The 13,562-nt window shown below is 49.7% G+C and overlaps 1 protein-coding gene across 3 annotated transcripts in view; it reads right to left on the bottom strand.

The window, feature by feature from the left end:
* LITAF (lipopolysaccharide induced TNF factor) overlaps window positions 1-13,562 on the bottom strand; it is a 111,845-nt gene that overhangs the window by 67,738 nt on the left and 30,545 nt on the right. For all 3 annotated transcript variants that reach the window (XM_027117390.1, XM_027117392.1, XM_027117391.1), the window contains one exon: window positions 10,901-11,365. The gene's annotated coding sequence lies outside the window, so the exon portion shown is untranslated. The remainder of the gene's footprint in view (window positions 1-10,900; window positions 11,366-13,562) is intronic.

Below are 13,562 nucleotides of genomic sequence, written 5' to 3'. Positions count from 1 at the left end.
GGCCACACGGGTCCCACTCAGGACAAATGGCTGTCTCTGACCCTGTGATCCCTGGAGCCTCTCTGGACCCTCTGGGCCAGCATCCTGGCGCATGGGGTCCCTTGGACCGGTCTGGGGGAGGCCTCGCCAAGCCAGACCAGGCTGCTGGCCGGAATCCAGGTCCAAGGCAGACGCCGCCCAGGCCCTGCTTTTGGTTCTGCAAATACCACCGGCCCTGCTCCCTCGAGGACGGAGAGTCCGGCCCCTGTCTGCATGACCATGCTGTGCCCTCAGCCCCCACCAGCGGTCGGAGTTTTCCATGCGCCTCCCCGACCCCCAAAAGGCTGAATGCCTAGAATTCTGCAGGAATTCCCACAGCGGCCCCCACCCCCTCTGGGTCCCCAGTGAAGGAAACAAACGCCCTTTGTGGCCTGGGGCCGTGGATGGGGGAGGCCCAGGGCAGTCACTGGGGCTGTCATTCCTGGAGGTTTGCTCTTAGACAGGAAAGGATGGCATCAAAATGGGCCCTATAGATGTTTGCTATGATTATGATATAAACACACAGGTATGTATGAGGCTACGTACCTACACGTAGAGACACACGTAGAGAGACATATGTAACCCCGAATAAAACCTCACATGCAAATAGATACACAGATACATGGGTACCTACGTGCACATACACACAGAGACACTCACACACACACAAGTACACAGATACACACAATATAAAACTGGATGCACGGCCGCCACACGCAGGCGTGCAAAGTGATGCTCACACACGTACCCACATGCGTGCACAGACACCAGCCCACACAGGGGGACCATCCCAGCCAACCCTGCATCTGTCCCACTTCCTTTTCAGTACTTCCCCTCCCCCAGCCCCACCACTCCGCTGCCCAGCTGTGTATAAGACACATCTGGCCGTGACCATAGGCACCAGAGTCCTTCCTTGACTCTTGAGAGGCGCCTGTGTCATCTCTCAGGTTATGACATGCTGTCACACGCAGGCTGGTTTCTGTCTGTCTGACCAGACACCCCACTGCTGGGCCCAGAGTCTGGTTTCAGGACTCTCAGCTGTACAGCCTGGGACCCTTCTCCCCGCCATCTCCCTGCATCCCCCTCTGCTGGGCCCCATTTCCCAAAGTGGGAAACGAAGCCCAGGTCCCAGCAGCCTCTAACCCCACTCCTCTCCCCACTCCTCTCTCTGTCTCTCTCTGTCACACACACACACACACACACACACACACACACACACACACACACACACACACACACACACGGAAAACAGATCACAAACCCAAACTGCAGTAGCTCCCTCCCACCTCCCTCATCCAGATTAAGGATCAGTGTCACCAGGGTGACACCTTTTGCCATCAGTGCCCAACCCCTGACCCTGTAGATTGAAACCTTTTGTCTGTGGGACCACAAAGGGCATTTCTGACCCAGGACTCCAGGCTTTTTACTCTCCCAAGGCCTGTGCTGTGGGCCAGCCCCCAGCATTGCCACACTGGGAAGAGTGGATTCGGGGCAGCAGCGCAAAGACCCTGGGTGTTTCTGGGAGAGGAAGCAGGAGGGCAGGGAAGAGCTAGACAGTGAGGCCATCCAGGCGGGGTCCCCGTCCTCCCTGAGCCTCAATGTGCTCATCTGTAAAGGGGGTAAGAACAGCACCATCTGCACTGGGCGTTGCTTGGGGCTGCCCAGGCTGTGCCCCTCCCCACGCTTGAAGAAATTTCCACCTTCATGGGTCTCAGTGGGAGAAAGCCCTGCTTCCCACTGGGGACCCTGAGGATGGCAGCCTGGCGTTTTGTCAGCCTCCTGGCAGCTAGGATGCGGGCACGTGCCCCTGGCTGGGGCAATCAGTACACAGGTCCCAGAGTGGCACTAGTCCCACTAAGAAATAGGGATGGGAGCTCCACCACAGGGACAGGGTGGCAGGGACACCCACCCCTGGGGCCAGGCCTGCAGCCGTGGGGCAGAACCCCATCTGAAGTTTCCAGGCATGAGTTTGCTGCCCACTTTCTAGACCGTAGTCAGCACTGGGGCTGAGTTCTCCAGTTTTCTTCCTTTTCCAAGAGATTCCTTTCAGCTTATATCAGCCGGGTCTGTTTCTGTTGCTGGCTGCCGGGTCCAGGGCTCATCACAGCCCCCTAAGACTGCTGTGGGGAGTGAGTAGAACAATCCACTGGAGGACTCAGCTCCGTCACCTGCTAGCCGGGCACCTCAGCACACCACACTCCCTCTCTGGGCCTCAGTCTCCTCAGCTGTAAGATGGGCTGATAATAGTTCTCCATCCCATGTGACATAATAAGAAATAGATATTTCGTCTCTGCCCCCAGCTCCTGACACAGAGCTCCTAAAACCCTTGTAATCTCCTGAGTGATAGGAGAGTGTTTTGTTCTAATGAGGTGGCTCTTGGCGGGCACCCAGGGTGAGGGCTGGTCACCAAAAGGGCCAAACCATGATTAGAAGCTTGGAGCTTTCAGCCTCACCCCCATCCTCAGAGAAGGGAGAAGGGCTGGAGACCGAGTTAATGATCCATCATGCCTACATGATGAAGCCGCGATACAAATCCCCAAAGTATGGGGCTCGGAGAGCTTCTGGGCTGAACACATCCGTGTGCTGGGAGGGTGGTGAACCGCACCTCCATGGGGACAGAAGGTCCTGTGCTCAGGACCCTTCCAGACCTTACCCTGTGTATCTCTTTATCTGGCTGTTCATCTGTATCCTTTATCATATCCTTTCTGATAAGCTGGTAAATGCAAGGGTTCCTGAGTTTTGGGAGCCATTCCACCAAATTATCAAACGTGGGCGGGGGTTGTGAGAACCTCTGACTTTGTGGGCAAGTCAGACAGAAGTAGGGGCGCTCTGGGGAGCTCCTGTGGCTGGCATCTGAAGTGCGGGCAGTCTGCGGGACCGAGCCCTAACCTGTGGTCTGATACCCAACTCCAGGTAGGTAGTGTCAGAATTGAATTGAATTATATGATACCCGGTTGGTGTCTGGAGAATTGGTTGGTGTGGAGGAAAACCCCACATATTTGGTGTCAGAAGTGCTGTGAGTAGACAGCTTTCTTTTATCCTCATGGGGATGGTGTGAGCATTAAATGAGATAATGCAGGAAGAATTTGCCATGGGTAGCATTTGCCTTAACATGGTAACAACAATGATTTATTTGGTTTTTATGAAATAAGGACCGAGTAGGGGTCCTCAAATTCAGAGAATCTGTAGATCTGGATAGGAAAAAAATTACGTTTTTGTTTTCACTAGCCTGTAACTGAAATTTAGTGTCTAACTTCAATTCCTGAGGTAGCAACATCCATGGACCTGTGACTTTGTCACCAACAAGAATCGCAAGTATTTTTATATCCTATGACTGTCATATATATGACATAGCTGGCTTCTTTTGTAACCTGTGGGGTTTTTTTTTGCATTGAAAAAGACTATTCTGAATATTAAACTTAGTTATTAAAATACATGCCAAAAAATACATGCCAAAGTGTTTAAAGGGACGGGTACTGATGTTAGCAACTTATTTTGAAATTTATCAAAAAATAAAATAAAATGGCTAGACAGAGTTATAGATGGATGGAGAGATAGAGAGATGGAGGAATGGAGAGATAGAGGGATGGATGCATGGATGGAGAAAGGGATGGAGAGAGGGGTAGAGGGATGGGTGGAGAGCGGGATGGAGAGAGGGGTAGAGGGATGGATGGAGAGAGGGACGGAGGGATGAAGGGATGGATGGATGAATAGATGGGTAGAGGGATGGATGGATGGATGGATGCATGGATGAATAGATGAGTAGAGGGATGGAGGGATGAGGGATGGATGGATGGATAGATATAACAACATGCTATCTGGGCATTCACTGCTCAAGTCTTTCAACTTTTCTGTATGAACATTTTCACAATAAAATGTTGGGGGAAGATTTCTAAGAGAAAAGGATGAAACCGAGAAAGAAAAAGACATTCAAAGCCTGAAGAAAGAAAGAAGACTCATCTTAAAGATCATCTTTATCATTGAGTCCTTATCAAAGTCAGAGTATACAGAGAAGGAAATGAACAAAAGAAGCACTAAAAGCAGACACATAATGCAGGACTTAAGTAACTGTAACATTAAGGGGGGAAAATTAAGTTTTCCCTATAAAGGAAGTTCAATGTCTAGGCTGTATTGCCCATGTGATGCCCACTGGCCACCTGTGGCCACTGAGCAGTTGAAATACAACTGGTCAGATCTGAGATGTGCTGTAAAATATACGCCGGATTTTGAAGACTTAGTACCAAAAAAGGAGAATGGAAAATAGCTCTGGAATATTTTAAAATATTGATTACATGTTGAAATGTTAATATTTTGGATATATCAGATTAAATAAAATATATTGTTAAAATTAATTTCCCCTGCATTAAAAAAATGCAGCTATAAGAAAATTAAGATGACATATGTGGCTAAATTAGTTATATTTCTACTGGGTAAGACTGGTTTAAAGGAAGTGTCCACTGTGAAAATTCTGAGTTTACCAAGCTGCATGCATTTCTCTCATGCTGCTAGAATTCTTCTTCTTCTTTCAATGGTTGACCAGACATGGATACGCCAAGGGAATAATTGTTACCCTTTGCTTACCTTTGGGGGAGTACCTGCTTTTTCCATTTTTCTTGTGGTCTGTACCTCTGGGAGATACGATGTCAAACTAGTGTTTAAGATATTTGGAAATAAAATAAAATCCTTACAAAATAAAAATACTTTTTAGGACTTCCCTGCTGGCACAGTGGTTAAGAATCTGCCTGCCAACGCAGGGGACACAGGTTCGAGCCCTGGTCTGGGAAGACCCCACATGCCGCGGAGCAACTAAGCCTGTGTGCCACAACTACTGAGCCTGCACTCTAGAGCCCGCGAGCCACAACTACTGAGCCTGCGTGCCACAACTACTGAAGCCCGTGCACCTAGAGCCCGTGCTCTGCATCAAGAGAAGCTACTGCAATGAGAAGGCCGTGCACTGCAAAGAAGGGTAGTCCCTGCTCGCCGCAACTAGAGAAAGCCTGCATGCAGCAACAAAGACCCAACGCAGCCAAAAATATGAATAAATAAAAACAAAATTTTAAAAATATATATTTTTTAGAAGAAATATCCAGTCTTAAATCAACAGAAATAAATTCAGGTACATCTTTCAGAACAAAACAAAGCATATTTTTGGAAGGGGTGCCTGGACCCCAGAAGGGTCCTCAGTGCATCAGGATGTCCGAGCTGGGTCCCCTGCCCTCCAGCCCTTTGAGAATCATGTGGTTTCTGACCAGGATCTTCCTGTTTTCAGATGATTCTGCCACAAAGAGATGGTCATCACAAAAACATGAGGCACCATGTGACAGTCGCCTGGCCCTTCCTGTGGGCAGTGGCCCCTGCCCTGACTGGGGCAGGCACAAGGTTTAGTCCCTCTGGGCCCTGCTCCAGAGTAAGGAGACCTCGGGAGAAATCTGGCCAAAGTGACAGTGGCTCCATCCTCTGGCCAGAGAGTGGCATGGAGCTAAGTCAGGGTCTGAGCACCCTGGGTATTTACCCCAAAGGCAGCTTGGGAGGGGGGATACCTGGGCTCTGGGAGGTGGGGCCAGGCAGGGCCAGCTGTCACTATCATCAGCAACTTATTGCGAGGCATTTCCTGGACTGGGGCTCCTCTTGTACTGCTCACCTCTCCAGGCCTGAGCCTTTCTCTTCCTTATTAACATATTGTAAGCATGTTCCAGGCGCTGTCACCAGACAAACATCATCTCATTTCATCCCTACTCATCCTTGAAGAAGGAGCTGTCATCACATTTCCTAATTCACTGATAAGAAAACTGAAACACAGAGAGGTTAAGTGACTGGTTGAAAGTCACACAGCTCAGGACCCACAGTCTTGACAACCACTCTGTGCTGCCTCTTCGCGGAAGGGTCGGAAACCCAGGTGCTCCATTCCAATAAACAAATTCCTACTGCTCACCAGCATCTCTACCCAGGAGAGTTGCTTCTCCCCCAGGTGCCCCACATCCTCAGGGCATCACTACCCACCAGTCACCCAGCCAGACACTCAAGCCTGACAACGCTTCCTCCGCAGTCGTAAGTGTCTCTGGCGTCAGGCCCTTTCTCTCCAACCCTTCCCCTCACTATCAACTGTGTGACCTGGGGCAAGTCACTTGACTTCTCTGTGCCTCAGTTTCCCCATCTGTAAAATGGGGATAAAGCTAGGTCTATTTCATAGAATCATCATGAGGTCAAAGTGATTTTTTTAATTTGTTATTTGTTTGTTTATTTTGGCTGCATCCCACGGCTTGTGGGATCTCAGTTACCCAACAGGGGATGGAACCCGGGCTACGGGTGAAAGCCCAGAATCCTAATCACTAGGCCACCAGGGAACTCCCACAGTGATTTTTAAATTAAGAAACACACACATGCACATGACACTGTAAATCAACTGTACCCCAATAAAAGTTTAAAAAAACCCCAAACCAAAAAACAAACAAAAAACCCCACATTGTAAAGCCAACTATACCCCAATAAAAATTAAACACACACACAAACACAGACACACACACATATCATGACACCCGGCACACAGTAAGAGCTCAACACCATTTAACTATCATAATTAGCATCTGCATCCAGAGCTCGGCACAGTGGATGGGACACCAGAGACCCCACAGCAGATGTCTGGGAGGCCAGAGATGGTTTCCTGGGAAATGCAATCATGTCCCCCCCCAGCCAGGGGTCCTGTGGTGCTGTCCCCATGAGCCCGAGCATGAAGCATGAGCTCCTCAGGCTGTCTCATGAGTCCCAGCTGATGTCACCTACCCTCTCCTCCCCACAGAGCTCCCTCCAGTGAGCTGCTGCTCCCCTGCCCTCCCACCCCCCATGCCCTGCACAGGTGGCTCCTTCTCATGCTTCAGGGCTCAGCCCACGTCCATGCCTCTCTGCCCCAGGTCACAGCACATGGCTCTTCTCCCTCTGGGCCCCACAATTTGTCAGTTTGGACCTGCTTGTCTGTTGACTGTCCCCCCACTGGGATGTTGTGCTGTAAGGGCCCGGACCTCGTCAGGTGCTCACAGCTGGATCCCCCCAGCAGGCACACCTGGCAGGTGTGTCAACAAGTGCTTGTGGAATGACCAAATGCTGGAATCAGTGAAGGAACAAATGGGGTCTGGTCCCAACGCTCATTTTGCAGCCTGGGAAGCCAAAGCGGAGATGAGGTGACATCACAGGTCACATACACGGTAGGTAGCAGAACCAGACTGAGGTTATTATTATGAAATATTTCATAAGGACAAGGGGGCACATGCCATGCAGACAGAGCTCTGGATGACTTCCTCTTTGATTTGCCACCAGCCCTGGTGACACAGGCAGCTGAAGGCTCCATCAATCACTAACCTTCATCCCAATCACAGTCACCCCTGTGCCAGTGGAGGGACTGGCTGCGAGGTCTTTTCATTTGATGCTGGGATGGGGGCTCAGGATGCCCCCTCTGGCAGGTCACAAGAACACCCCGTGGGATGGGAAATCACGTCTTAACATCTGAGTCACAGCCAGGGTGTAGAATGGCATCGCCGGTAAGCGTGACTTCATGACATCCATTCCAAACTCATCCCAGCCTGCTTCTCCCCTCCACACAGCTTGGCTGTATTCAAGTCGGCTCACTGGCAAGATGCTGCCACGGAGGAAGGAAGCAAGACCAGAGAGGACAGAGCTGGTTTGGGGTGGGCAGCCTGGACCCTTGTCCCTTGTGGAGGGAGAGAACCAGGTCATGATACCCAGAAGAGCCAGGCCCACTAGGTGCCTATAGTGCTGAGTCCTCACCTCCACCCTCATGAAATGGGCAGAACTGTCTTAGCTCCACAGATGCAGAAACAGGGCTCAGAGAGGTTGAGGGCTCTGCCCAGGGTCACACAGCTGGCCAGAATTACCTTGGGGCTGGAACTCCAGAGCCTTACACGCAGCGTTCCAGCTGATCGCAATCCACACTCCACCACGTGCCAAGTGTTTAGAACACATCACTGCCTTTAGTTTTTTTTTTACAACAAACCTATGAGCTACGTGCTATTGTTAGCCCTGTTTTACAGAGGAGGAAACTGAGGCTTGGATAAGGGAGGCCATTTGCCCAGAGTCCACAGTCGGGGGCTGACAGGGGTAGGATTTGAACCCAGTGCATCTCCAGGGCGCATGAGCTTCCCTCTGCACCCGACCTCCTCCTTCATCATCGACTCGTGGCTTCCGCACAGTTGGGCAGGAGCAGGCGGGCTGACCCACACTGTGACCTCTGGGCCAAGGACACGGGTCTGCAACCACCTTCCTGCCCCAGGACTGCTCTCCCAGGCCTCCGGCTCTCCTAGCATTTGTGTAACTGGTCATTTTATTCACTTGTATGGCCTCCTGCCTTGGCCCTGCCTGATCCCCCATCCCCAGGAGCCCCTTTGAAAGAGTAAACGGAGCTGGAATGAGGGACTGACGCTGACGGATGGACAGATAGCCAGACAGCCTGGAGGCAGATGAGGACACAGCCGAGGGACCCAGACGGCTACGGTGAGTGTGAGAAAGCAGGTGATATACACGTGAAATGCTGGCGACAGATGTGAGCAAGGCAGATAAAGGAACCTGGGTCACTGCAGAGCAGAACAGAAATAAAAATGCTGATTTATCACCAGCTGGACACGGCCCCCTGGAGGCTGAGTGTGTGACTTTTAAAGAAATACCCTGAAAAATGGGTCTGGCTCAGCCGAGAGCCTTGGAATCCTTTTTTTTTTCCTAATAGCTGAGATATGATTCACATACCATACAGTTCACCCATTGAGTGTACATTTCAGTGATTTTTAGTACATTCAGAGTTGTGCAACCATCACACAGTCCACTTTAGAACATTTTCATCACCTCAGAAAGAAACCCCGTACGTTTTATTATCACCTCCCCGTTCCTTGTGCCCACTCCCCATAGCCTTAAGCACCCACTAATCTTTTTGTCTCTATAGATTTGCCTATTCTGGACATCTCCTATGAGTGGAATCATGTACTTTGGGGCCTTTTGTGTCTTTAGCATAATGTTGTCAAGGTTCACCCATGTTGTAGCACGTAGCAGTACTTCCTTTCTTGGGGAGGGATAAATTAGGATTAACAGATACATACTACTATATATAAAATAGATAACCAACAAGGACCTACTGTATAGCACAGGGAATTCTATTCAATATTTTGTAATAACCTAAAATGGAAAAGAATCTGAAGAAGAATATAGATATATATAAGTATAACTGGATATATATAGAATATATATAGGTCACTTTGCTGTATACCTAAAACTAACACAAAATTGTAAATCAACTATACTTCAATAAAAAAATAAAAATAAAATACTTCATTCCTTTTTATTGACCAGTAACATTTCGTGGTACAGATACACCATATTTTGTTTATCTACTCATCCGACTGACTGACAGGGTTGTTCCCTCCTTTTGGTATTACGAATAATGCCGCTACGAACCTCCCTGTACAAATTTCTGTGTGTTTCTACTTCTCTTGGGTCCACACCTAGGAGTGGAAGTGCTGGTCATATGGGAAAGAACCTTGGAATCTTCTTCCAGATTTAGAGATCCTCCATAAACACATAGGCAAGAAATTCTACAAATAATCCCAGCACATCTTATGCAGGCTTCCTGCATGCCAGGTCCTGTTCTATATTCACTTGTAGAATCTTCACAGCAATACACTGATGAGACACTAGCATTATCTCAATGGTACAGACAAAGAAACTGAGGCACAACTCTGCCTGGCTCCTGAGAACCTGCTCTTAACACTAGACCAGAACAAGGTTTGTGATGGGTGAGAACAACACCAAGGGCACCCGTGAGTCACACCCCAAGGACCTGAAGCAGTGGCTTCCCCTCCCTTCCTGGTGTGACCCCAAGGGACAAGCATCTCCCCCGGGGAGGAGCCCACTGAGGGCCCCCAGGCCTAGCCACACCCCTCCATCCTGGCTGAGATTTTTCAAAGGAGGGGAGGGGGTGGGCTGGGGGAGATCTTTCCTCTGCCATCAGCGAATCTGACCACTTCCCTCTCCCCTCTCCCCCACATCAGGACAATGGTCAAAAACTCGGTCCAAAAGCATTTAGTGAGCACTTAATACATGCCAGGCACTGTGCTGTGCACAGAAGATCCTGCCAGCAGCAAAACAGACACAACCCCTGGAGCTGACACTCTAGGCGGGAGAAAGACAATACACTGCATAATAATAAATATATACGGCCCCCATAGCAGCGGGTTCCTCCTGGCAACCAATACACGCACCCCTCCTCTGTCGCAGAACAAAGGACCCCATTCCCTCCCCACAGGGGATGGGTACAGCAGTGGGGTTGGCCAGGTGCCACGTGACGCACGCACACACTTAAGCAGGGCAAAGGGGCACACATTGGGTCTGAAACAGGAAAGACATCCTCACACAGGCGATGAGGCTGAGGGGCCTCTTTAGTTCCTGGTAAGGAAGTGTTCTAGGCCCAAGGCCATTCTATGAGGCCAAGTCCAGGTTAAAAGACTGCACACTCAAGACCCCTTCCCAGCACAAGGCAATGCAGATCAAACCCAAACATCTACAGCTGGAGGCAAAGGCAGAGATGAGCTTAGTCCAGGGTTTCTCAATACCAGCCATACTGACATCTGGGGCTGGAGAACCCTCTGCTGTGGAGGGCTGTCCCATGCACTGCAGGGTGTCAGCAGCATCTCTGCATTCTACCCACTAGATAACGGCAGCGCTCCCCCTGCAGCTGCAATAGCCATCCAAGTCTTCGGGGTTACAATCACCACCCCCACCAGTTGAGAACCACTAATCTAGATAAACCGTGTCCGATTACAGATGGGGAAACGGAGGCCGAGAGAGGTTAAAGAATCAGAACAGCTACCACAGACTGGGCACCTACCTGGTGTTGACCCGACGCCAAGGGCTCTAGACGTTATCACCTTGAATCTTCGGCACCATCCTAGGAGGGAGGCGTTACCACCTCCCTTTCACACATGCAGAATCTGAAGCTCAGAGAGGCCAAGGGACTTTCCCCGGGCCACACAGCAGGTGAGTGGCCATCAGAACAGGGCATCCCTGACTTGGGGTCCAAGCAGCCGCCCCCAAGAGCTGAAGGTGAGGTTCATTGAGGGAGTTTTGGTAAACAGGCAACAGCTGCTGGCAAATTCTTTCATTCCATCTGTTGACATGTCTGTCATCAACTGCAAACATCTGTGGGTTTCCACCGGGGTCCGCTTGACTCCTTCCCGTCCCCGTGGTCTGTCAGGCATGCGCAGAATTACAGGTTTCCGAACTGATGGGCCACCTTTGGCCTGTATTAGCCCGGGTCTCGGTGGGCAGGTGGCCCTGGTGAATATGTAACCATCTGTCATAATAAAATCATAAGCTGTCAGAGCTGGATGCAGCCTCAGAACGTACCTGATTCAGCATCTGTGTTCTCCAGGCAGGAACTGGGGGCCCGGGGGTGAGGGGAATACCATGCTCAAGGTTACATAGGGAGCTGGGGCGGGGCCAGAAAGAGGACCAGCTGAGATAGAATGCACATACCATACAATTCACTCTCTCACAGCGTACGGTTCAATGGCTTTTAGTATATTCCTAGAACTGTGCAACCATTCTCACAATTGAGAACATTCTCATCACCCTTCCCAAAACCATTGGCAATCACCCCACCCCACCCTCGTTTTCCTTCCCCAACTCTCCAAGCCCCTGACAACCACTAATTTCTGTCTTTATGGCTTTGCCCATTCTCAATGTTTCATGTAAATGGAATCATACAGTCTCTGGTCTTTGGTGACTAGCTTCTTTCACTTCGCATGATGTTTTCAAGATTCATCCGTGTCTGTAACAGGGCTGCATTCCTCTTTAAGGCTGAATAATATTCCATTGTATGGATAGACCACATTCTATGTGTCTGTTCATCCACTGATGGACATTTCCATTGTTGCCACTAGACTGTTTTCTTGGTAACTTCCATTGATCGAGAGCTTCCTATGTGCCAGCCTGAGCACCTGACTTGCAGACAGATCAAACAGCCCTGGAGGAGGCAAAATTTTTCCCATTTCACAGTCAGGGAAACCGAGGCTCAGAGGAGCCAAGGGACCAGCTCAAGGCCCCAAATCAGAGGTGTTCTCAGAGGCCCCAAACTGGCAGCCTGGGGGCCAACATGAAATGCACTCTGGTTTGGCCTGAAAAGCATTTCATAGTTGCTTGAATTAGCTGCAAACATTTGAAACTTCAGGGTTTTTTGTGTTTAAAAAAAAAAGGATTTCTAGCTTCTCTTGAAAAAAATAATAAAAAATCACAAGATCTAGCCACACAGGGCCTGTCTTTCCCTTTCCAGGAGTTTAGAGACAGCTGCTGAGAGATGTGCTGTCCCCTCAGGACATGACTGTGCTCTCTCCCATCCCCCGGCCCACCTGCTGGGTTAGGGTGACCCACCATCCAGCTTGCCCAGGACTGTCCCAGTTTTAAAACTGAAGGTACAGGGCCCAGGAAACCCCTCAGTCCTAGGCAGGCGGGATGGCTGGTCACCCTACTGGCCTGGAAGCCCCATCGCCTGCCAACCCTGCCACCCATCACTCCCCCCAAGACCCTTACACTATAAGTCACACATCAGCTTTGGTCCAGCGTCTGGTGTTCTCAGCTATGGTTTTCTTCTACCATTTCTCCCCCTGCCCACATTCTCCAGGCCCCAACTTCTCATGCGTCCTGGGCAAAATGAGAAATATAAAGAGTCTGAATTCTTCATTAACCTGGACTAACTCCATTTCAACTCTTGTCCATTCTGAGATGGAGGCCTTCCTGCTGTGATGAACCTCCTTTCTTCTATGAAACAATAGGGGAGGGGAGATCGTTGGTGAGGTTTTTAATGTCTTCATTAGGTAAAATAAAAAGTTAGCCATCTCATGTCCAACCTCAATTTTTTAAAATAAACTTTAAATTTTAGAATAGTTTTAGATTTAGAGAAAAATTGTGAAAGGAGCACAGAGAATTCCATATACTCATATCCAACTTCCCCTGTTATTAACATTGGTACAGTATTATTTACTAAGGTCTGTGCTTTATTCAAATTTCCTTAGTTTTTTTCCTAAAGTCTTTTTTCTGTTCCAGGATCCCATCCAGGACACCACATTACATGTAGGCTCCTCTGGACTGTGACAGTTTCTCAGACTTTCCTGGCTTTTGATCACCTTGACACTTTTCAGGAATATTTATCAAGTCCCTCAACTGGGATTTGTCTGATGGTTTTCTCATGATTAGAATGGGGTTGTGGGGGCTTCCCTGGTGGCACAGTGGTTAAGAATCCACCTGCCAATGCAGGGGACATGGGTTCGAGCCCTGGTCCGGGAAGATCCCACATGCCGCGGAGCAACTAAGCCCGTGCGCCACAACTACTGAGCCTGTGCTCTAGAGCCCGCGAGCCACAACTACTGAGCCCACGTGCCACAACTATTGAAGCCCGCACGCCTAGAGCCTGTGATCCGCAACAAGAGAAACCACCGCAATGAGAAGCCCACACACCACAACGAAGAGTAGCCCCCGCTCGCCACAACCAGAGA

This window comes from Aethalodelphis obliquidens, unplaced genomic scaffold (assembly GCF_003676395.1).
Source record: "Aethalodelphis obliquidens isolate GAN/ISIS:26980383/991018 unplaced genomic scaffold, ASM367639v1 scaffold18, whole genome shotgun sequence".
Taxonomy (NCBI): Eukaryota; Metazoa; Chordata; class Mammalia; order Artiodactyla; family Delphinidae; genus Aethalodelphis; species Aethalodelphis obliquidens.
Note: the sequence above shows the minus strand (reverse complement) of the source record. Positions and strands in the feature narration are given on the sequence as shown.